Source organism: Macaca nemestrina, chromosome 5 (genome assembly GCF_043159975.1).
Source record: "Macaca nemestrina isolate mMacNem1 chromosome 5, mMacNem.hap1, whole genome shotgun sequence".
NCBI lineage: Eukaryota > Metazoa > Chordata > Mammalia > Primates > Cercopithecidae > Macaca > Macaca nemestrina.
This window is the reverse complement of record NC_092129.1, coordinates 156,724,100-156,748,804: the sequence shown is the minus strand read 5'-3', so window position 1 is coordinate 156,748,804 and position 24,705 is coordinate 156,724,100. Positions and strand designations below refer to the sequence as shown.

At 40.9% G+C, this 24,705-nt stretch overlaps 4 non-coding genes and 2 pseudogenes across 4 annotated transcripts; 2 read left to right on the top strand and 4 right to left on the bottom strand.

Annotated features, from left to right (window-relative positions):
• Window positions 1–547: 547 nt before the first annotated feature.
• On the top strand, window positions 548–629 carry TRNAS-UGA (transfer RNA serine (anticodon UGA)). The gene has a single exon. It is a non-coding gene; the product is annotated as a tRNA-Ser (tRNA).
• Window positions 630–2,552: 1,923 nt separating this feature from the next.
• TRNAQ-CUG (transfer RNA glutamine (anticodon CUG)) lies at window positions 2,553–2,624 on the bottom strand. The gene has a single exon. It is a non-coding gene; the product is annotated as a tRNA-Gln (tRNA).
• A 5,437-nt stretch (window positions 2,625–8,061) lies between these two features.
• On the bottom strand, window positions 8,062–8,143 carry TRNAS-AGA (transfer RNA serine (anticodon AGA)). Its single transcript has one exon. It is a non-coding gene; the product is annotated as a tRNA-Ser (tRNA).
• Window positions 8,144–13,785: 5,642 nt separating this feature from the next.
• On the bottom strand, window positions 13,786–14,387 carry LOC105491651 (probable ribosome biogenesis protein RLP24 pseudogene; annotated as a pseudogene).
• Window positions 14,388–17,080: 2,693 nt separating this feature from the next.
• On the bottom strand, window positions 17,081–20,054 carry LOC105491685 (CD83 antigen-like; annotated as a pseudogene).
• Window positions 18,408–18,494, top strand: TRNAR-UCU (transfer RNA arginine (anticodon UCU)). The gene is given in 2 exon segments: window positions 18,408–18,444; window positions 18,459–18,494. It is a non-coding gene; the product is annotated as a tRNA-Arg (tRNA).
• Window positions 20,055–24,705: the final 4,651 nt, after the last annotated feature.

Sequence of the window (24,705 nt, the reverse complement as noted above, 5' to 3'; positions counted from 1 at the left end):
ACCTGAAGAGTCAGAGACCTCTCTAGAGTCATCTTTTCCAGTTAGGACAGAAACGAGCCCCCTCCTCAGCTCGCACGCCCGCGCCAGTCCGGTTTTAGCCGTTCTTTCGGAAGAGTAAGTCAGTTGAATGTTATCGAAGAGGCTCCTGATTTCGATTTTAACTGTACATAAACGCAGATGACCCCCCACTCTCGTGCCTTCCCTCATTTCTCGTTGCTTCTCCCATTGACATTGAGAGGCTTGAGGTTGCTTGGACTCTCAATTCAATACTCCTTTTTGCTGGTTCGTGAGAATTAGGTGTGAACGTGGTGTCCGCGGATTTCAGCGGCTAGTGGGCAAGTTCCAGCGCCCAGGCACTTTGAGTCTTTTGTCTAGGAGTCCTGTATTGAATTGCAATCCTAGGCACTAAGTTCTGGTTATTGATGTGCTCTAAATGAGCCCTTTCATTCGTGAGCAGAGGCCTTGACGAGACTGAAGACCAACTGCTTCCGAGCGCTCCACGCATCCATTATAAGTTCATCATAGCCGTCAACTAAGACATAGGCTGGTAGTCGTGGCCGAGTGGTTAAGGCGATGGACTTGAAATCCATTGGGGTTTCCCCGCGCAGGTTCGAATCCTGCCGACTACGGTTTTACCAGGTACAGTTACCACCTTTCCTTAGGTTTCCTCAGCTAAATTAATCAAAACTTATCCAAATTCCTGTGCTCCATTTGCTGCTCTCCTAGGCAATCCTCCCACTGCATATTCAAATGATATCCTCTTTACTCAGTGAATGGAGACTACCTTATGTTGCAGTTACTTCAAAACTGGTATAAATCCCTCTGATCACAGCCAGCAAGACTTCAGCTTGTCCTGTACTAAATAGCATCTTTGTATCCTTATAACTACTGTCAACTCAAAAGAAGTCAGGATTCACAAAAAGCTTTACCACTAACAGGTAATTTTCATTAAATACTTAGTACGTTCCAAGACATGAGTTAAGCACCAACAGCATATTTTCATCTGCATTTTACAGATGAAGAAACCACCCAAAGTTACACAATGAAATGGTATTTTAACTGAGGACTTCCAGATGGGGTTGTGAATTCAAGTTCTATAAATTCCACTGGGGGCATCCCCCAAATTATCAGGTTGTTAGCAGATTCAAAGTTAGATTTATTAGTACCCAAAAGGGATAAATAGTAAGTCCTATTTTTCAAGTACTTACTACACATCACCATCAAGGTCTTTACATGGTTTGTAATTTGTAAACCCTCACAACATAGTCATTATACAGACTGGAAGGTCCACAGGCATATATATGTGGCCAAGGTCTCACAGTGAGACGGCGGTAAGTTAGAACTTGAGTATCGCTTGATTTTGACTCCAAGACCACGGCACCCAACAGGGGTCTCAGTCTTCTACCTGTACCAGCAATTACCACCACCACCACCACCACCACCACCACCACCACCACCTATCTCTAACATTCAGAGTTAGTTCACTGTTCTGACATCATTCTATTTCTGTTGGTAATGAGGCCACAAAGTGGTATGATTTTAGCCGTTGGGTTTAGCCTGGGGTGGGATATTGCTGCCCATGGGGTGTTTGACGCTTGAGTTATCTTTGATGTAGGGCATACCGCTCATCAGTCCACGGGAGTTTGTCTGTTTTTGAGCAGGGTGTTTCTTAACAGTTTATAAAGAGCTTGCCAACACATTAGACCATTTAAGCTACTGAACACTGGAGCTTGATAGCAAAGAATACTTTTTCAACCAACAGGATTTGAATGCACAGTACAAGGCTGGTTTGAGAGAAAGTTAAAGACTATCTTGGCCGGAGAGATGGAAAGAAATTGTAGTTATGCTACATATATTAGAAGTAAGTGAGGTAAAAACAACGACAAAAAAAAAAAAAAAGAAAGAAAAGAAAAGCAACACTACAAAGCAAAGAAATACAAAGTTGCCCAAATTTTGCATTCGTAGTAATTAAAATCTCAGCTCTCCTGCATAAAGACCCAAGAGCAGATTATTTTTATCAGCACTTCCCACTTCAGAGGACAAAAATGTTTCCGTGGACTTCACAAATTATTGAAAGAAACAATCCGTTCAGGACAGGTGCGATGGCTCACGCCTGTAATCCCAGTACTTTGGGAGATGGAGGCGGAAGGATAGCCTGAGCCCAGGAGGTCTTCGAGACCACCCTGGGCAAAATAGCGAAAACTCTGTCTCCCTCCAAAAAACAAACAAAAACAAACAAACAAAAATTTAGCCGGCTGTGGTGGTGCGCACCTGAAGTCCCAGCTACCTGGGATCACCTGAGCCTGGGGAGGTCGAGGCTGTAGTGAGCTGTGATCCCGGAAAGTGGATTCTATTCCACCTCCTCACCCAGAGGCAGGTATATTGGGACTTGCCTGGCTTCTTGGCCTTTTGACCAAGATCGAGTGTAATATCGGGAGTTGCAGGAATTCATGGAATATATCAGGCCGAAAATTGATTTTGGTAATTTACATAGAGAACGTTTTCCCTGGGGAAACGAAAGGTAGAGAAAATTTATACATATATCCTTGAGTAGGTTCCACCGAGACTTGATCTCGGATAGTTGGATTCAGAGTCCAGAGTGCTAACCATTACACCATGGAACCCCTCTTGGTACTGTTTACCCAACAATTGCTCATGCTGGGTTACAGGCTTTCTACTGCACGCATTTAATGTATCAAAGCAAAAATCTTTAGTTTATGCCCACTCACAACACCCTTTCAAAGAAAACCCTGGGGGATCTATTTATTTATTTTTGCCTATTAAATTGATCCACGAAGTCTCCCTTCCCCCAACCCCCAATTAACTCAGAAACTTGGTGGTCCTGAGCCTTGCTTTCTTCATTAAGAAAAATTGAGCGACTTTTATACGTATCGGAACTGGACTGAACTTCTTCTATTGTTTCTGCAATTTAATGCTTAAAAGCTAGGTTAAGTGGGCTCTTATAGTCCCCCATAAAAACGGGGAAATTAAGTCTTGGAGAACTCATGTCTTGGGAAATTAAGTCTTGGAGAACTCGTGTCTTGTCTGCAACTCTGCTCAGTTTCAGACACGGGATATTTTTCTCCACATAGGTGAGTTATCAGGTTTACTGCCTCTAGGAAAACAACTTTTAATATCTTGATTCCAGGAAATTCACAAAATTATTGAAGGTTCCGTGCGATCGACTGAGAATTATTTAAATTTGGCCTTCTCTCTATCATGTAAACTAGTTGTAACAATTAAGAAAAAAAAATTACTCAAGTGAAATTAAGCATAAAGCTGCTAAACAAACATCTCTTCAAATTGAGGCTACGTGATTCACTAACCTCAATATTGTAAATTGGAGGCAAATCTGCACCTACGCATGAAGCTATAATTCTAGTCAAACCAGTTCCCTGTGTCTCTCGGGTCTCGGAGAGGTTATGATGATACAGTTTTGGGAGACTATAGACACAGCCATTTGTAGGACAGGTGGAGTCAGCTAGGTTAGGAACTAGGCTCATTTTAAAGCAGAGATTGATTGGAACCTTTACTGCAGCTTCTACTCAGCATCATCCGGAGTTTCTCATAAGATAAATTGTACTTGAATTATATTTTCATCATTTATTTTGAGGAAGGAAACATGTAAAAGTATGTCTAAATGAAAGTATTTATTTGAAGTCCCAATGGATATTCTAAAGCCTGTATAAATTGAACTCAGATTTTTTTCTCCTAGGCTTTTCTTATTGCAGTTGTTCGCTTAGAGGTAGTGTCTGGTATTTCCAAATTATAGCTGTTACATAAGTCATGCTCTATCCAGAATTTCTGGCTTCTAGGACATAAAGAGATAAAGAGGCCACGCACGGTGGCTCATGCCTGTAATCCCAACACTTTGGGAGGCCAAGGCAGGCGGTTCCAGAGGTCAGGAGTTCGAGACCAGCCTGACCAACATGATGAAACCCCGTCTCTACTAAAAACACAAAAATTAGCTGGGCGTGGTGGCGCACGCCTGTAATCCCAGCTACTCAGGAGGCTGAGGCAGAATTGCTTGGACCCGGGAGGCGGAGGTTGCAGTGAGCCGAGATCATTCCACTGCACTCCAACCTGGGTGAGATAGTGCCACTGCACTCCAGCCTGGGCAACAGAGCGAGACTCCACCTCAAAAAAAAAAAAAAAAAAAAAAGACATGGAGAAAAAAAAAAAAAAATCCCGGAGTTCGTGGAAGTAAAAGGAGCAGACAAAAACCACAATTATAGTGTAATACTTCAGTGTAATATATCTCTCTGAAAAACTAATAAAAACGTAAATGGAAAAATAACTGCAAAGAAAAGTAATGCAGTTCATATAACATACCCATATAGAGAACAGTGCACATATCGACTTCAGGATTCAAACTTTTTTCAGACACACATCAAATTTTCTCAAATTTGACATTTTACCAGACCACGAAGCAATGCTCCAGAAACATAACAGGGTTAGATACATGCTATTATTTCACAGCAATAAAATTGTGCCAGAAATCAAAACAGGAAAATTAAAAATCATATTTATTTGCAAAATGATAAAACACTTCTAAATAATTCATGACTTAAAAAATATCCATCAAAATTAGGACCTATTTTGAAATAAATGATAATAAAAATAGTACATATCAAAATACGTAGTATGTAGCTAGAAATGCATTAAGAAATCCTTAAATACTATAGTATATAAATAAAATAAGATTAGTGATCTAAGCATGTATTACATGAAATTAGTGACCAATCAGTAATTTACTCCCAAGAGAATTATAGAGAAAGAAATAATGAGGCAAAGAGCAGATATTAATGCATTATTAATGCAAAGAGCAGACATTAATACGAAATAGAGATGATCAGCAAAGTCAATAAAGTGGCCATCTTTTTATTTTTTTATTTTTATTGTGATAAAATATACAAAACATAAAAGTTACAACTTCAACCATTTGTACAGTTAAGTGGCATTAAGTATGTTGCATTATTGTGCAACTATCCCCACCATCTATCTCCAGAACTTTTTATATCTTCCCTATACCTGTTAACCAGTAAGTCCCCATTTCTCCTGCATTTTTAGTAACAATAATATCAGGTTTTTGGAAAGAGATTGATAAATTCAGTAAAAAATAATATGAAAGTGAAAAGGACCAAAGTAGCCTAACTCATCTTGAAAAAGGAAAGCAAAATCAGAAGACTTACTTTACCAAACAGAAAGATTGAAAGGTAACGTAATTTTTAAAAACATGACATTGCCCAAAGATAGACAATCACTACACAGAATACAGTCTTTGAATAGATGATAAATATGTAGAAGAAAAAAAAGTGATCAGACGATTATCTACAAGCAAAAAAATTAAATTTACCTTTTTCGCATTATCCACTAAGCCAATTCCAGATTGACTGTAGATCTGAATATGAAAGTAAGCAAACAAAGCTTGTAGAATACAACATCGGGAAACATCTTTAGACTTTGACCCAAGGAAATATTTTCTAGACTTGATGCTAAAAGTGTTAGTCATAAAGGGCAATCCTTCCCATGTAGATCTTCAAGTCCTTCAGTTTTGAGAATTTTTCTTATATTTCTTGATAAAATTATCCTCCATTTTTCCTTTGTCTTGCTGGAACTCCCAGTAATCAGATGATACTGAATCTCTGGAATGGGTTGTTCAATTTTCTTTCCACTACTGTTTTCCATCTTTGATGTTTTCCTACTGTTTTTGAAGTAATTCTAAACTAACTTCCAAATTTTTCATTAAATGTTTTTCCTTTCCTCGCTACTTTATTTCTAGGAGATCTTGTTTTATTATCATAAAAAAAGTATCTCAAGTTCCTATTTCCAGGTGAGATGAAGTGTGTTTTACCATTTTTCTCCTATCAAATAATGCTATAAGTTATGGGCAGAATGCATGAGATAACTATTTGAAGACTCTGACAATAAAAGAGTAAATAAAAGAGTGTAAGGATGGAAAAATAACCAGAATTACCCTGTGTATTCTCCCCAAATTGATTATAGATGTAATGCAATTGCTATCAAAATTCCAGTAGAATTTCTTGGAGACAGAGAAAAGCTGATTCTAAAATTTCTATGGATAGACAAAAGAATTAGAATAGCTAAATCAATTTTGAAAAAATGCAGTGAAAAATCACATTACCTGGTTTTAAGATTTCATACAAACTTCAGTAATCAAGATAGTAAGGTATTGGCAGAAATATAAACATGTATATCTACTGATCAGGACAGAGATTCCAGAAATAAACTTACACAAATATGGCTAATTGGTTTTTGACAAAGGTGCAAATAAAATAAATGAAGAAATTAAAATTGTTCAACAAATAATATTGGGACAATAGGCTATCCATATGCAAAGGAAAGAAGGAAAGCTGAGAAAAGGAGAGAAAGAAATGAAGGAAAAAAAACGTAAGGAAGGCCTGGAAGGAAGAAGTGGAAGGAAAAGTGGAAGGAAGAAAGAAAAGCAATCCTAACATAAATCTCACAATTTATACAAAAATTAACTAAAAATTGATCATACATGCAAATGTAAACATAAAACTATAAAATTGTTAAAAGAAAACATAACAATATCCACATGACCTTGAGTTGGGTGATGAGTTCTTAGATATGGCACTTTCCAAAAGAGAAAAAAGAAATACATTGGACTTAATCAATTTTTAACACATTTGCTCTGCAAAAGAAACCGTTAAGACACTGAAAAAAATAAAGACTGGCAGAAAATATTTGTAAGTCGTGTATCTGATAGAGGAATTGTATATAGAATATAAAAACAATCCTTAAAACTCAACAATAAGAAAACAACGCAATAAAAATTGGGTAAAGGCATAAATACTTTACCAAAGAGAGTATAAGGATGGCAAATAAGCACACAAAAAGATATTTGACATCATTAGCCATTATGAAATACAACTTGTTTTTTTTTTCACAATTGCCCCAAACTGGAAACAAATGTCACACAACACAAATGTCCTTCCATGAGTGCATAAACTGTGGTACATTCGTGCAATGGAATTCTATTCAAGAGGAAAAAGGAATGAAATTTTGATATTTGTAACAACTAGGAAAAATCTTTTATTATTATTACTATTACTATTATTTTTTGTGTGTGTGACGGAGTCTCGCTCTGTCGCCCAGGCTGGAGTGCAGTGGCGCGATCTCGGCTCACTGCAAGCTCCGCCTCCCGGGTTCCCGCCATTCTCCTGCCTCAGCCTCCCGAGTAGCTGGGACTACAGGCGCCAGCCACCACGCCCGGCTAATTTTTTGTATCTTTAGTAGATACGGGGTTTCACCGTGTTAGCCAGGATGGTCTTGATCTCCTGACCTCGTGATCCGCCCGCCTCGGCCTCCCAAAGGGCTGGGATTACAGGCGTGAGCCACTGCTTCCGGCCGACTTGGGTAAATCTCAAGGCATTATGCTAAGTAAAGGAAGCTAATCTCAAAAAGTTGCATACTGTATGATTCCATTTCTACGACATTTTCCAAAAGGCCAAAATGTACAAATGGAAAACGTATTTACGATTGTCAGCTGCTATGTCTGGGATTTGGATGAGACTATAAAGGAACAGTGCTAGGGAGGCTTATGGATTGATAGAACTGATGTGTATCCTGATATGGTAATGACTATGTGTATATACATATAAGTGCTTTTTAAAAGTCAATTTTACTTAATAATTTTTTAAAATACAGATAGCTCCCATTTGTGGCATAGACTATATACACTCCATGGTTTCTCTGAGAAACACTTTCACCAAGCTCTTGAAAGAGCTTACTTTGAGCAGGGTTTGGAGGAAAGAAAACCCGGTGAGACCCTGGAGCACTGCACATTGCCAGTGAAGGAGGATTACTGAGGTTACTAGTTCATTAAGTAAACGAACTAGCGACATTTTGACAGCAAACACATACACCGCCAGGGTAGAATTAGAGAGGGGCGAACGATGATATAAGTACTCCTGTACGTTCCGTCTTACATTAACCAGAGGGGAGAAAGATGATACAAGTGCTCCTGTACTTTTCGTATTACATTAACCTGACCCCATTTTAGGGTAAAATTTCAAACGTAGTCGGCAGGATTCGAACCTGCGCGGGGAGACCCCAATGGATTTCTAGTCCATCGCCTTAACCACTCGGCCACGACTACAGAGATGGCAACCAGACTACAGACATGACAGAACTTTGGAAGAACTAAGATGACCATATCCACCACACAAGCATCTTTATTTCGAACAAACCGGATCAATTCAACAACCAGCTCCCCTGGGGACAAATTTGCCTCCTTGCTGGAGTCCTCGAAACTGAAAACAAATTTACTCACCAAGGAGGTGGAGCCAGGCCTTAATCCTACTTTTAAACCTGGGACCTTCTGCTAGACTATGGGACCTTCTGCTAGAACCCCCAGGAGACCAGCCTCCTGGCTGAATGACACTGTTGCTTAATGGATTTCAGAGAAGGAAATGCTCCCTCGTGTGGGGAAAAGAAGCAGAGATCAGACTGTTACTGTGTCTATGCAGAAAGTAGATATAAGAGACTCCATTTTGTTCCGTATTAAGAAAAATTTTTCTGCCTTGAGATGCTGCTAATCTGTAACCCTAGCCCCAATCCTGTGCTAGCAGAGACATGCGCTGTGTTGACTCCAGGTTTAATGGATTTAGGGCTATGCAGGATGTGTTTCGTTAAAAAAAGTGCTTGAAGGCAGTATACATGTTAAAAAGTCATCACCATTCTCTAATCTCAAGTACCTAGGGACACAATACACTGCGGAAGGCCGCAGGGACCTCTGCCTAGGAAAGCCAGGTATTGTCCAAGATTTTTCCCCTTGTGATAGCCTGAGATATGGCCTCTTGGGAAGGGAAAGACCTGACCGTTCCCCAGCCCGACATCCGTAAAGTCTGTGCTGAGGAGGATTAGTAAAAGAGGAAGGCCTCTTTGCAGTTGAGGTAAGAGGAAGGCATCTGTCTCCTGCTCATCCCTGGGAATGGAATGTCTCAGTGTAAAACCCGATTCTATGTTCTATTTACTGAGATAGGAGAACACCGCCCTAGAACTAGAGGTAAGACGTGCTAGCGGCAATACTGCTCTTTATTGCACCGAGTTGTTTGTATACGTACTTATCAAGGCACAGCACCTTTCCTTAAACTTATTTATGACGCAGAGACCTTTGTTCACACGTTTTCCTGCTGACCCTTTCCCCACTATTACCCTATTGTCCTGCCACATCCCCCTCTCCGAGATGCTAAGATCAATAAATACTGAGGGAACTCAGAGACCAGTGCCGGCGCGGGTCCTCCGTATGCTGAGCGCCGGTCCCCTGGGCCCACTTTTCTTTCTCCATACTTTGTCTCTGTGTCTCTTTTTTTTCTCAAGTCGCTCGTCCCACCTGACGAGAAACGCCCACAGGTGTGGAGGGGCTGGCCACCCCTTCACCCTCAGCTAAGCTGAGGGAGAAAAAAACGATACAGAAAACCTCTGGATCTTATCACTTGGTGTCCCTAAGCCCCAAAATGTAAACCTAAAATATTTATTTCATTATGTTTGGGAAATTGTTTTGCAAATGACAATGCGCTTTCACTTTCCAGACGGGTTAAGAAGAAATTTGCAAGTAAAGCTGGCCCATGAGTTCTTTTCCTGTGAAATCCTAGATCCTAATAGATCCTAGTTTACTTTCTAAAAAATTGACTTCTTGGTTTAATTTTGTGAACAATGCAATGGTTGATCAAACCAAATTTAACCAATAAAGCACATTTCCAGTTCTCCTTTTTACATTTGCAACTCACCAGTTCCTTTAGCAGAATGTCCAGATGCTCTATAGAAATGAAATGAAATGAAATGAAAAAAACAAAAACAAACAAAAAACGATAAATGTGGATGCCAGATCCAAGATGCGTAGATGTGCAGGTCTCATTTCATGGTCAGAAAAATGTTAATGGGCAAAATGAATTTGATGCATCTTGAGAAAGCTAATTGTTTGGTTTTAATATATTATATTTAACCAGAAGTAACAAAGTGCCTTTTACATAGCATTCTATTTAATTCATGTATCACTGAGAAAGGTTTTTTTTCCAGAAAACTAAATCTTTTTCGAGATCAAATAATTTCCTTTTATATGTACCCAGAGAAGTTTAACTATGTCATGACTGATAAACAGAATAAATGTGGTCATGGAAAGTAAGAATGCATCACACTTACTTTCTATATATAGATCTTTATACAGAACCAGAGCATTACTTATGTGTTTTTCTACTGGCCATCTTTGGAAAATGTCCAGTCATTTGCTTTAAAATATTGTTTAATGTATTTCAAATCTTTATTTTCAGCTGGGCCCTAATGTTTTTGTATTTTTAGTACAGATGGGGTTTCACCATGTTGGCCAGGCTGGTCTCAAACCCCTGACCTCAAGTGATGCGCCCCCCCTCGGCCTCTCAAAGTGCTTTGATTACAGGCATGAGCCACCAGGCCCAGCCTCAACTGCACTTTTGAATACATAGTAATCCTTTGAGCTAGGGAAGAAGCAGCCCAAGTTAATGCCATCAGAGTCACAGTCCCAGATGATGAGAAAATGAGAGTCAAACCACACTTAATTGGAAAGAAATTGGATTTTTAAAAATCTACAAGCAAAACTGAATCCACTAAAAATTAGATAGCTCAAATTTCTTTTCTTTTCTTTTTTTGAGGCGGAGTCTTGCTCTGTTGCCAGACTGGAGTGCAGTGGCGATCTCGGCTCACTGAACCTCCATCTCCTGGGTTCAAGCGATTCTTGTGCCTCAGCCTCCCGAGTAGCGCCCGCCACCACGCCCAGCTAATTTTTGTAGTTTTAGTAGAGACGGGGTTTCACTATGTTGGCCAGGACGGTCTCTATCTCCTGACCTTGTGATCCACCCACCTGGGCCTCCCAAAGTGCTGGGATTACAGGTGTGAGCCACCACGCCCAGCCTCAAATTTCATGTTAGTAAGAATTATGTCAAATGCCTCCCTTCTGCAGCCTAGAGACCACAGAGGGAAATTCTTTGATGTAATCTGTACCCTCCCTACCTCGTCCATCACTTTAGAGAATGAGAGCCTTTCTGTGGGCTTCATAAAATACTCAGTAAAAAGCAAAAGTAGATTTGGAGGCTTATTGTCTGGTTTTCAATTCTGAAGAAGGAAGGGTGGGAGAAACGTTCCTGGTGAGAGGAAAGAGATGGAACATGCCTAGTCACAGAAGCTCCCAGTGCCAGCCAACTGCTCTGGCTCAGCCAGAGTCCCTTGAAAATCAATCTCTCTCTCTCTCTCTCTCTCTCTCTCTCTCTTGCTCTCTCTCTCTCTCTCTCTGTGTGTGTGTGTGTGTGCGCGCCCCTCTCTCTCTTTTCCTCTCCCTCTCCCTCTTTCCTATTGTCAGTCAAGAGCATCTTCATTAGAAGTTTATGAGATGTTAGTTTATGAGAATATATTAGGATATCCTTCCGTGAGATGATCACCCAATCTAGATGATTCTACAAAATTGTGTTTATTAATTTTGGGAAGTAGATGGAATATTACATAACCAAACTAGCCTTTCAGACTGGCCATGATATATTAACATTTGTATTATTGCTGATTATAACTAAAGTGGCAGGAGCAAGAACCATACCTCATATGTTCAGTTAAAAGAAATTGGTGATCTAAGATAATGAATTAAGTTCTTTTTTATTGGTGTTTTACGTATCTTGGCAAAGTAGTGCTTCCAAGTCTATTCTTTTCAGGAAAACCAGTGCCCTTGGAGGGAAAGAGAAGGGTCTGATAAAACACTCTCCAGAATGATGTAGATACAGTCTTTTGGTGTGGGGGTTGGGGGGCTCAGAAAGTAAGCCGTTGTCGGAGAGGATCGTGGGGACAAGAAACAATTTGACTAAACAACAGTATGAGGAAGGGATGAGGATAATGAGGCCTAAGGAAACGAAATAAACTTGAACATCAAGCAACTGGTAGGGAACGAGTCTGAATTGTACCTATCTATATCCGGCAGCCAATGCCCCCACCCCAATCACCATGATTCTACTCTGCCTTTAATAGTATTTTATGCATATTTTATACTAGCTATAGTAGTTTACTGCCAAATCAAATATTATAGACAAATAAAACAAGAAAAAATCTCCACCTTTTGAGAGTTTGCCCACACAGAAAATCGTCTGTACTAAAAGATTTACAATTAGTATTTGGAGTGTTTGGATTCTCTCCCGTAAAAAAAACAAACATCTTGAAGCTATTAAGTAGAGAGAACTACTGTGTTACAGAATGGAGAATGAACAGTGAATGAAAATTGTTTACCGTCGCCAAGGTTTAGTACCTTGTAAAAAGTAAAAAAGAAATCACTTATAACTCAGAAGTGTTTACCAAGTGGTTACCAAGGCAAAGAGATTTCTCCTAATTCTTAGTCTTATATATACCTCATATTCTATGTCATATAATATATATCACTTTACATTTACTTCCAATGCTTTTCCTTCGTCCAGAAGAAAAAAATAAAGGGAATAAATTATGAGAGGGAGGGAAGAGGAAGTCTAGATTGTGAAGAAAACTGAAGGAAGACGTCTTCTGGGGACGCGAGGAGGCAGCAGCATTCAAAAGGAGTGTGGATTAATGCTCAGTATACCTGTCATGGGGGGCAGTTAAAATACTGAGAGAGGACTGTACAAGGGACCTTAAGCATTTCTCAAGGACACCCTCTTCATTTATCTTCATTTGAAAATTAATTTGTAAGAGAAACAAGTCAGCACCGCGGTAAATTGGCTGGAAAACATTTCAGCAGCCTGGTGCTGCTGGTAGATTTACCTCCCATCTTCTCATTCCTTAGGTTCCCTGAAGTCTCTCCAAGGAATTGAGGGCTCCATGGGCAGTGTGGTCCGTGGAAAAAACCGAGTTCTGAGAAAGCGATGCCGGCCGGGAGGAGAGAGGGGAATGGGAAGCGAGTGTGCCCCGAACCCTGCGATAAGTAACCTGGGCTTCGAGGCTCTAGGGATGCAAGAACTTTTCCCCTCAGCTCAATCTTCATTTCCGGTTTAAAACTCCTTTCTGCATTGCGTTTTTTTTTTTTTTTTTTTTTTTTTACTTTTTAAATGGTTTTATTTTATGTACAAATAATGAACATACATTGTATCCATAAATTCTACTTTCCAAAAACAGGAGCTTTTTAAAAGAAAACCACATAATAACTTTTAAAAGGCACTGGGATTCCTCTGCTTCTAGATCGTTGCTGGGCTAGAAAAATAAAGTTTGTTCTACCAGGAATCACAAGTGAGAACTGAATATTCTCCAAAGTGGAAACTCTAGAGTGTAGTGTCACTCCAGGCAAATATTATTCAGTTCTCATCCCCAACATCCACAACTACCTATCAGAAGGGTTAAACCAGGTCAAAACAGTCCAGCATAATTCAGGCTTCATCAAACAATGTCATTATGCTCTTCTAAGATGCAAACAAACCAAAACAAGAAATACTAAAATAAAAATAATATCTGACACTGCCATACAAATTGTTAGTTCCTTTTTGTATCTCCCCCTTCTATAACATTAACAAAGGGAATACTTTACTGCAAATAATATTTTATTTTATACATCACTAGCCATAAATTTTTGCCATTAGTTACTATACAAATGCTGCCTAGTGCCATTATCCAAATGCCACAACCATTTTACATCCACAATTCACTTCTATAGTTACAAGTAGAATTTTCATGATTTACTTAAGTACATCTATCAGTGAAGATTTAACACTGAGATGCAATCTAACATCTGTAATATCTGATGTTATGTAGATGGCAATGTAGGAAAGATATATTTTAATCGCTTTTCATTTAAGTGACCTTATGTAAAAAATAAAATAATTTAGCAGTTCCAAGTATCCAAAGGGCATTTTCAAATGTACACAAAAGAAATGGTTACAGAAATTTTTAAGGAGCATCTTCCATGTCCATATCCTCTTGTAACTGCTGTACCATTTTCTCTTCCAACTGCTTCCCTTTGCCTGCAAGAGGGGCTGGGATAACATGGATGTTTTGCTTGACTTCTTTGATTTCCTGAACTTTCTGTAGCTCTTTATTTTTCTTCAATCTGTTCATTTTAAATTTAGCTTGGCGTTTCTGTTTGATCTCTTCAACTCTCTTCATTGCATCAATAGTTTTATTCCATAGCTCTCGCTGGCATTTGATAGGTTCATTTCTACGTTTTTCAAATTCAAATGAATTATCCACTGTAAGTTATTTACCAGCTGCTTTCCGGAATGCTTTGGTCCACGAGGATTGTGCTTCTTTTTAAAGTTTTTATGACATTTAGATTTGCAAAATCTGAACACCTTGCAATCGTTGCGGACGAACATCATGCCGTATCCAGGCTAGATGGGCCCTGAACAGAAATAACACTTCTCGATATGCATGTTGAACCCGCGTGGGACCCCACCAAACAAACGCCAAGCTTGAGAGGAAGTCTGCCTTGCGTTTTTGCAAACAGTTCAGAGTTCGTATTTTGCTTTGTTTTGCGTTCTGCAGGTTTCAGAATTAATTACAGTATTTTCTTTTCTGGATGCGACATAAAGTTGGGAGGTCATCGGGCCAGAGAAGTTCCTCACTGTCTATTGTTAAGTAGCGTATGGGGACGAATGAATGACCTTAAGGTCTTAACCCTAGGATTCGATCTCGCCCTGGAGGCATGGAATCTAACCCTCCAGTGACGGTCGTATTTGTTTCTGTCACGTTGCACCAAGCCATCTTTGGGTCGCGGATCACCTGAGACTTCTTCTCTTCCCTCCACATTTCTCCTCCCGTTTCTCAGACCACAAACGCTCGCCCGTTCCACAATGCCAAACTTGGATTCTCCCGCGCTTGAGCGTCACCTTCAACGACTTCATTCCTTTCTGTCCAGGACGACAAGAAGAAACTTAATTGACCTCCCCTAACGGAGCAAGTACCGCTGGGCCACACTGTCTCAACGAAAGGCGGAAAAGCAAAGAAAATGGTGTTTTTGCATCTCAGCCCAAACAGCTGCTAAAAGAAAATTCCCAAGTTAGAAAACCTGGGAGCGTTCTAAAGCCACCTGGACGCAGTAAATTTGTGCCACAAGGTCATCGTTTGCTCTGTAAGCTTGTTGACAAAACACACGAAACTCGTTCTTAAACACAAACGAGAAAGACAGACATTAAAAAGAACGAACAAGAAGGGCTTATCTTTCGAGAGAAAACTCTAGACTGGAGCTAGAGGAAAGGGACTTACGGGACTCGGATATGTATTAAAAATACCATCCAACGTCAAATGTTGGAAGTTCCTCAAATTCCATTCTGTGAAATCAACTGTCCCAAGCATGGAATTGGAGAGGCCAGATTAAATGAGATATGGATTTTGATCCTTGGTCAAACTATTCTTTTTTCCCCCACTTGTACATTTTTAATAACATGAAAGCTATGAAACATGCAAAAACACAAAATGAACTTAGTATCCCTTTTACACCCTAATATTAGTGGAGGCAATGAACACACAACTAAAGCAATAAAATGTCATTGGAAAACAAGAAGGGAAGGGCCCAAGCTTGATCAGAGAAACCCAACAATCGCTAAAATATCAGTGCAGCATTTAGTGAAGTCCCTTCTGCCAGTGGCTCCCGTATGTCCATATCTTGGAATTCTTTTGGCTGGTGCTTCAAGAACAGACCATGGACCTGGCCTCCTAACTTCCCCAAAGGAATTCCTGCAGAAGACTATGGGAAAGGCTTCTTTGTGATCTTCTTTGTTTGGAATGATGGAAAACATGAGAAATGAAAGGCATCCTCTCATCCCCAGAACACCACCATCATAGTGAGGATAATGACTCAATGGAGTTTCTTTTTTTAATTATATTTTTATGTTTTTCTAATAACCTTAACATATACATTTTTTTTCTAAAAACCCTAAAATGGAAGTTTCAAATTTGCATAGCGCTTTATACTTTTTCAAAGCATTTTCATGCTATTTTATTTTATTTTATTTGTTTGAGATGGTGTCTGGCTCTGTCGCCCAGGCTGGAGTGCAGTGGTGCCATCTCTGCTCACTGCAACCTCTGCCTCCCAGGTTCAAGCGATCCTCCTGCCTCAGCCTCCCAAGTAGCTGGAGCTATAGGCGTGCACCACCATGCCCAGCTAATTTTTGTATTTTTAAGTAGAGATGGGGTTTCACCATGTTGGCCAGGCTGGTCTCGAACTCCCGACCTCGAGTGATCTGCTCACCTCGGCCTCCCAAATTGCTGGGATTACAGGCATGAGCCACAGCGCCCGGCCTTGTGTATGGTATTTTAATCAGGTATTTAATCCTATTGTCACCTTCTCGGACTTCTCACTCTCCATATCCAGGCTACTTGTCAGTTCACAATGCAAACTAACTATAGATATAGTTTTCAAAAGGAGAAAAATACAAACCCTTTTTTGACAAGTACATAAAGATACAAAAATAATTGTGGCACTCTTATTTATTGCTTGTTTATGGATATCTTTCCCAGATGAAAACACACTGCTGGAGAATAATCTTGCTGGAATAATTCCCCAGTCCTGCTGGGGAATAATCCATTGAACTGTTATTTCTTTGTGCACAGAAACAGAATATTCCTTAGTAATAGCATGACCCTCACACCAGAAAATTATTTGCTAAATATTTCCCACTGTCTTCCAGCTTGATCTGTCAATTTTTCCCAGACATAAAGTATCTGGGCTGGTACAATAAAACACAGTAAACTAAAAAAGATGTTCCCCAGATGTAGAAGATGACAGCTGTCCTCAGGAGTCTGTCACGGGGTCAGCTGGGGGCATTCGTATTTCCCAAGACCCTTTTCCAGCTGCATCTCACCATAGCTTTTATATGACCAGATAGCTGCATAAATCGCTAAAAAGATAGCCATGGAGAAGTCGTGGTGACTCCATGCTATGTGGTCATGTGATGGTTTTCATAGGCCTGCTCATAGAAAATGGGGTGGGATGATCCACTTCCGGTGTTTTCACTCAGATGAAGGACTTCACACTTCTTCAGTGTAGGACTCATTCTCTCCTCCAGTGTGACAGACACACCACTGAGTCCTCAGCTTTAGGAGAAACAATTTGTAGAAATCCTGCTCATACCAGTTCTGTCTTGCAAAGAGTTACTGGCCCCAAATGCTTATTTAGGGAGGTAACTGGGAGAAAAGCTTATTCCATGATGGGTTTAGAAAACTCTGGGTAAATACTCTGTAGTCATGTAAACTTACAAGTGAGAATGAGTAGAAAACGACCAGAGACAATAACAGCAAAATCCCAACTCTGCATTTCTTTTTTCTTTTCTTTTTTCTTTTTTTTTTTTTTTTTTTTTTTTTTTTTGAGACATAGTCTTGCTCTGTCACCTAGGCTGGAGTGCAGTGGTGCAGTCTTGGCTCACTGCAACCTCTGCCTCCCTGGTTCAAGCGAATCTCCTGTCTCAGCCTCCCGAGTAGCTGGATCTACAGGGGCGCACCACCATGCCTGGCTAACTTTTGTATTTGCAGTAAAGATGGGGTTTCACCATGTTGGCCAGGCTGGTCTCAAACTCCTGACCTCGTGATCCTCCCGCCTCGGCCTCCCAAAGTGCTGGGATTACAGGCGTGAGCCACCGTGCCCGGCTTCAGCTTTGTATTTCTTAAAATTATCTTCGGCGTTTAGGACATCCTGTCACTCTCAGGATCGCCTCTCCACTTAGGTTTCTCTGCCCTTCCGGTGCCTGCAGAGTGCACTTGTATGTTCACGGGTTGCAGCTAGTAGTGCTTCTGATCTTCAGGGAATAGGATCTTTCACTGGACCCCGGAAGAGCCATTTTGGCCCTTCTGTCCTCTGAGGCGCAGATCTTTCTGGGGTGCCTCCACCCTCTCTTCACCGCCTTCCAATAGCTTGATCCAGGAGACCATGTAGGGCATCTGCGGTTCCCAGGGGACCGTGCAGGGCAGGTCCACATCCTCAGAGCAAGCCACCTGCACCTCCCATGTTGCGGGCTTCAGGCTATAGGGTTTACTGGTTTATTATAAAGGATATCGCAAAGGATTCAAATGAAGAGGCACGCAGGGCAAGGTATGGGAGAAGGGGCGCCGAGCTTCCAAGCACTCTCTGGGTCTGCCACCCTCCAGAAACCTCCACGTGTTCAGCTGTCCGAAAGCTCTCCAATTATTCTTGAGACGGAGTCTCGCTTTTTTTTTTTTTTTTTTTTTTTTGAGACGTAGTCTCGCTAAATTATTCGTTATCTCATGGCACAAGTGAAAATAGTTGTTGAAAGGCTTAGTAACTCCTCCGTGTCAGGGATTGTGTGTACCCCTTGTGTTGTCTCATTTTTGTGTTTATTGAACTCTCACGGTAACTGGAGCAGAATGTTTTCAGGAAACGTATTACTTGAGTAGTCAAATTAGTTAGTAACCTTAGGGCGAAAGGTAGTGCGCAATCAGGCTCTGTGGCGCAATGGATAGCGCATTGGACTTCTAGCCTGACTCGAGAGATTCAAAGGTTGCGGGTTCGAGTCCCGCCAGAGTCGGATCTTGCGTTTTGTGATTTGAGTGGATACTTGCGCAAGTAATTTCTCCTCATATTAATTAATTGGACGTTTTCTCCAATCAGCGAATCCCATTTTCCTGTAATTCATTTTCTGCTTTTAGTGTTAACATCTGAGGAGCTTCTTCAGAAACATTGCCATGTATAGACGTCTACAGTCGCTAGATGACCAAATCAAAGGGAAAATAAAACAAGTTGGATATTAAAATGAATACTAGTAACTGTTTCTTCCTTATGAAAAACAACTTTCTGGGGCAGATAAACTTATTGTTTTCCCAGCCTCTGCTTGAGAATTACTGGCAGATGTTCTAAACTGTGCCTGTAAGAATTCTGTCCATTTGGAAACACGCCAGTTTTCTAGCTGGTGAAAACTCAAGCCTCAAGTCTGCTCTTCATCTCATCGTCAACCTCAATAAGTGATCGTTGGTAGTGCAAATATTTCAGCTCTAAGAAATTAATTAAAATTAAATTCGCTTTTAAATGAAATATTATGGATGAGGATGTCTAGCACTGATTTTGATCCAAAACAAAGATCGGTAAAAGTCCTCCCCCCACTCAATTGTACAAATAGAGCTGGAAAATGTCTCCTTTTCATCCTAGAACACTACTTTCTTAATTCCCTCCATTGGTGCCTAGTCTCAAGTATCCTGTGTGTCTTCCCAGAAATTCTATATGTATGTTAACATTAATAATACGTAATATATTTCTGGGAAGATGCATATATATGCATATATGTATACACACATTATATATATACATATAGATGTATATCTCCACTCATCTTTGTAGTGATATCATTTAATATACGTAGTGTTATATAATTCTTTATATAAATTACATAATATTCCACAGCATGGATTGTACCATTATATTACAAACATATCACACCTTAAATCCAGATTGCCTGCCATCAGGCGGTCTGGCCCACTCTCACTGAAGGTCTGGGAAAAGGCTCTTCTGTTTGTGGAGGGTGAGAAATAGAGGGAAGATACCTTCTTGTCGACTACAGACCTGCTGTATTTCCAGTAATGCCTGTGCCTGGCATGCTTCCATGTGAAATAAAGAGAGAATTGATCAACCTCTGCCTTTGCTTGCTTAGCAAAATAAATCCCTCAATAAAGCCCTTTTTAAAAACCATGCCTAGCCGGGCGCGGTGGCTCACGCCTGTAATCCCAGCATTTTGAGAGGCCAAGGCGGGTGGATGACGAGGTCAGGAGATCGAGCCCATCCTGGCTAACACGGTGAAACCCTGTCTCTACTAAAAATACAAAAAGTGGCGGGCGCCTGTAGTCCCAGCTACTGGAGAGGCTGAGGCAGGAGAATGGCATGAATCTGGGAGGTGGAGCTTGCATTGAGCCGAGATCGCGCCACTACACTTCAGCCTGGACGACAGAGCGAGACTCCGTCTCTAAATAAATAAATAAATAAATAAATAAATAAATAAATAAAAATAAACATGCCATTTGACATGGTGAATTTTCCCCTTACTTTGCACAACAATTTGGCAATGACGTACCCTTTCACTAGGATCAGTTAATGTCATGATTGACCATATGTAGAATATTTATTATCCAGTACATACTCCTTTTCTTATGACATAAATTACCTCTAGTCAGGTCAGGCAATGAAACAGGGTGTGATAGATTCACAGCTTCTTACCCCTATTTATTCCTGTATACATTTCTCAGTAAATGATACTCCCTTACTCTAGCTGCAATGCCACCTTTATCATGTATTAAATTTACACATATGTGCAGATGATTTCTGAGCTCTCTATTATATGACATTTTGTTTATCCTTGCACCAACAATGCATGCTCTGAATGTATTAAGACTTCTAGTAAGACATGATACTTAGTGTGGTAAATGCCACTATCTTTTCCTTCTTCAAAATTCTCTTGACTGATGTAATCACCAGGTTCACATTTTCTGTTTCTCGTCTCTCAAGTGTTACAAGCTGGCATTGCCTGTTTCCAAAACACTGTTATCTAAGACTGTATTAGATATTTTTTCTATTTTTCTAGTTTTTTATAGCCAGAGGACAATTCTCCTAGCAATTCATTTTCCTTTTTTTTTTTTTTTTTTTTTTTTTTGAGACGGAGTCTCGCTCTGCCGCCCAGGCTGAAGTGCAGTGGCCGGATCTCAGCTCACTGCAAGCTCCGCCTCCCGGGTTCTCGCCATTCTCCTGCCTCAGCCTCCCGAGTAGCTGGGACTACAGGCGCCGCCACCTCGCCCGGCTAGTTTTTTGTATGTTTTAGTAGAGACGGGGTTTCACCGTGTCAGCCAGGATGGTCTCGATCTTCTGACCTCGTGATTCGCCCGTCTCGGCCTCCCAAAGTGCTGGGATTACAGGCTTGAGCCACCGCGCCCGGCCAAGCAATTCATTTTTCATGAGTGGAAGCAGAATTTTCATTTTCAAAAAATGCACCACGGGCCGGGTGAGGTGGCTCACGCTTGTAATCCCAGCACTTTGGGAGGCTGAGGCTATTGGATTGCTTGAGCTCAGGAGACCTGCTTGGGCACCATGGTGAAACAATGTCTCCACTAAAAATACAAAAATTAGTTGGTCGTGATGGCACATGCTTATAATCCCAGGTACTTGGGAGGCATAAGAATTGCTTGAATCTGGGAGGCAGAGGTTGCAGTGAGCCGAGATTGTGCCACTGCACCACTCAAGACTAGGCAACAAAGCAAGATTGTTTAAAAGAAAAAAAGAAGCACCACAGAGATCATCAATTATTTTGAATATCTCATAGTATTTTGTTAATTTTTTGATTACTTAATCTAAGACCATCTTAATCAATTGATTAATTTCTTTTTATCTACATAGCCGATTCCCTATGTCATTCTTTTTCATAGGAAACTAGTCTAATGAATTAAATGTTTACAATTTATGACAATGTTTTCTAGAAGAGTATGTAATGATATTTGGTACATGTCTTTTTATATTCTATAAATTATATTTTATGTACATATCATTCAATTTCTGACTTTTTCCACAATGATTACTTTATTTATATAACATTTAAATGCCAAAATCAGTACCTCATAGTATGTATCTGTGATTGTTAATTTTATGAGACACCTTGCATGAACCACAGGGTACCCAGATTAAGCATTATTTCTGGGTATGTCTGTGAGGCCATTCCTGGATGAGATTAGCACTTTTCCCTCATCCTCTCTCAGATCTCTGCCAGTTTGGCCTAAATTATCTAAATTAATTAATTGTCTAAATCAATTAATCAATAATATCAGTTATGCATATTATTTATGAAATTACAAGTCTGTAAATCCAGTAAGAAAAACAAATGTTAATTTTGTTGGCATCTACCTAGGGTGACTTGAGAAATCAGGGGACAGTGCGGCTTATATATTTCCCAGCAAACCTTCTAGTAATACTGTACATTTTGAACTACTACAAGGATACTAGAGGAACTTCTAGTGGGACATACAGAATGCATTAGTTTTTATTTTTAATGTTGGGAATACTTACAAAGATGTTATAAGGTAGGAAAAAACCCTCAGGAATAGTTCTCCAAGACAAGTAATAGTAGGGATATCGCCCCTGTATAAGAAAAGGCATGAGGATAGTTTAATTACTTGAACCTAGAAGTATAGAGTCTCGAGGGCTGCCTTAAAAGGAAATGTGACCTCCAGTGCAGGAGTGTGCCCATCGGTTACCAATAAATACCAGTTTACAGTGACTCTCGGAAAGGTTGTTACTGTGCTTTGTTAACGACCACTAAGGCAAGTCTTACCCAGAATATGCAGGATAATGTGAACAACAATTGATTTTTCTGGTCGGGTTACATTTATCTCTTGTCAGAATTTTAATGCGAAAAAGAAGAACAAAGTTTTACATTCTTAAAATGTGATTTCTTTCCGTTGTTGATTGCATTACACGCTGCATTCCATACACGGCCATTAGAGGGCAAAGGTCTTATAGGTGGAGTTAGTAGAGTGGTTCTATTCAAGCAAGGAAAGTCTGCCCTTGTCTAGAATGATGTCATCACATTGATTAGAGTCAAGAGGGGACATCAGTCATATGGGCCTGTTGGCGTTGTGAGGCAACGGTCTCAAGAGTCCTCGAGAGAGAGGTGTTGCCCCTCCCTGAGGACAACCGGACACTAGGTGTGGAGCCAGCCGCGAGGATGGGCGACGGCTGTGGGGCCAGCAGCGGAAGTAGGGATAGAGCACACGGTAAAGGACTCCTGCTACTGCTCCCCCTTTGCTGTCTGGTGCAGACCCGAGGTAGCCTCGAGGTGACACCGGTGGTGAGAGCCGCCGCATGAATCCACACTGTGGATGAAGGTTGAGAATTGGCGGTGGCCCATCGGTAGCCAGAGACCCAAATCGTGTCTGATTTGAGTGAAGATCACCCCAGATCAGTGCGTCAGTTCCGTTTTGACGGCCGAATTTCTCACGATCCCATGTAAGAAATGCCACACCCGTCAACAGGAGCGACCCACGCGCTGGGCCTCTTTCTCGGATCGGGTCGCCACCCCCATGCCAGGGCTGTGCTAAAGACTAGAGTCTCAGACTTGGAATTTCGAGGAAAGTGTTCCAAAACGCTGCGCTCGCTGCGGCGAGTGGCAAGAGCAGAAGCCCGGCTAGCCCCGGTCCAAGGACAGTAGCTGGGAGGGGCGTGGCAGCCGCTTAGTTTGAAATCTTTCAGATACCCCAGCGGAATATCATAAAGAGCACAAACAACTTTTACATAGGAACAAAATAGAGAATTTACAACACCTTAAACGCCTGATAATTTCACCATGCATGCCTAGGAAACCAAATAGCAGTCAAATCGAGTTATTTCCCAGAGAAGAGGAAACGCAGAGGAATCTGATAGGGAGCAGGCTTCAGAAGTATTGAGCTGCCTCTCTCTGCTATAAGGAGAGAACCAATCCTGAGCTGAAATTTCTGCAAATAGAACTGAGATGATACCAGACAATGTCACGGCTGAAGGAGGGTAGGAAAGTTTAGAAAGTGCTTGTGTAACCGGGCGCAGTGGCTCACACCTGTAATCCCAGCACTTTGGGAGGCCGAGGCGGGTGGATCACCTGAGGTCAGGAGTTCGAGACCACCCTAGCTAACATGGTGAAACCCCGTTTCTACTAAAAACACAAAAATTAGCTGGGCGTGGTGGTACGCACCTGTAATCCCAGCTATTTGGGAGCCCGAGGCAGGGGAATTGCTTGAACCCAGGAGGCGGAGGTTGCAGTGAACCAAGATCATGCCACTGCACTCCAGCCTGGTCAACAGAGCCAGACTCCACTCTATCTAAAAAAAAAAAAAAAAAAAAAAAAAGGCTTGTGTTTGAATTGGTGCTTCGTCTTGAAACATCAAGGCAATACCATTCATTACTTTTGTCCATGAAAAGAAGTCTAAGTATTTCAGAGCTATGGGCAAAAACCCTCCAGACCTGGGCTAGGTTTTGAAAGCCAAGAGAAGCATGATTGCAGAGGTGCCAACCTCAGGCTTTTATTGAAAAAAAAAAATAGAGAATCTTTGACATCTGAAGTCTACAAAGTTACCCTGCCTTCTCTGCTCTCACAGGGGCCTATGCTACTAGTTCAGGAAAATCTGTCTCACTTATATCTGAAGAGAAAATGAAGTATGCTGGGCCAGGCACGGTGGCTCACACCTGTAATCTCAACTCTGGGAGGTTGAGGCCAGAGGATCACCTGAGGTCAGGAGTTCAAGACCAGCCTGGCCAACATGGTGAAACCTGATTTCTACTAAAAACACAAAAATTAGCCAGGTGTGGTGGTGCACATCTGTAATCCCAGCTACTGGGAGGCTGAGGCAAGAGAATCACTTGAACCCAGGAGGTGGGGGTGGCCGTGAGCCAAGATGGCACCATTGCACTCCAGCATGGGTGACAGAGTGAGACTGCATCACACACACACAAAATAAGTATGCTGGTATCCACAGATAGCTGCAATAAAAATAAATATAAAACTTGCAATCTAATCTTTCTACATACAAGTTTGCCCAAAAATATGGCTACAAAGAAGAATATAAAATAACATAATTCATGATTAATTTATTAAAAATATTATAAGGAGGTATGAAAGGAAAATAAATACCAGGATCCCAAAAATCACAAAACCGAGGGAAAAGTCAAGCTGGGAACTATGTCAAGCAAACCTGCCTCCCATTTTATTCCTGAATAAGATAGGTATGAAAATAAGAAGT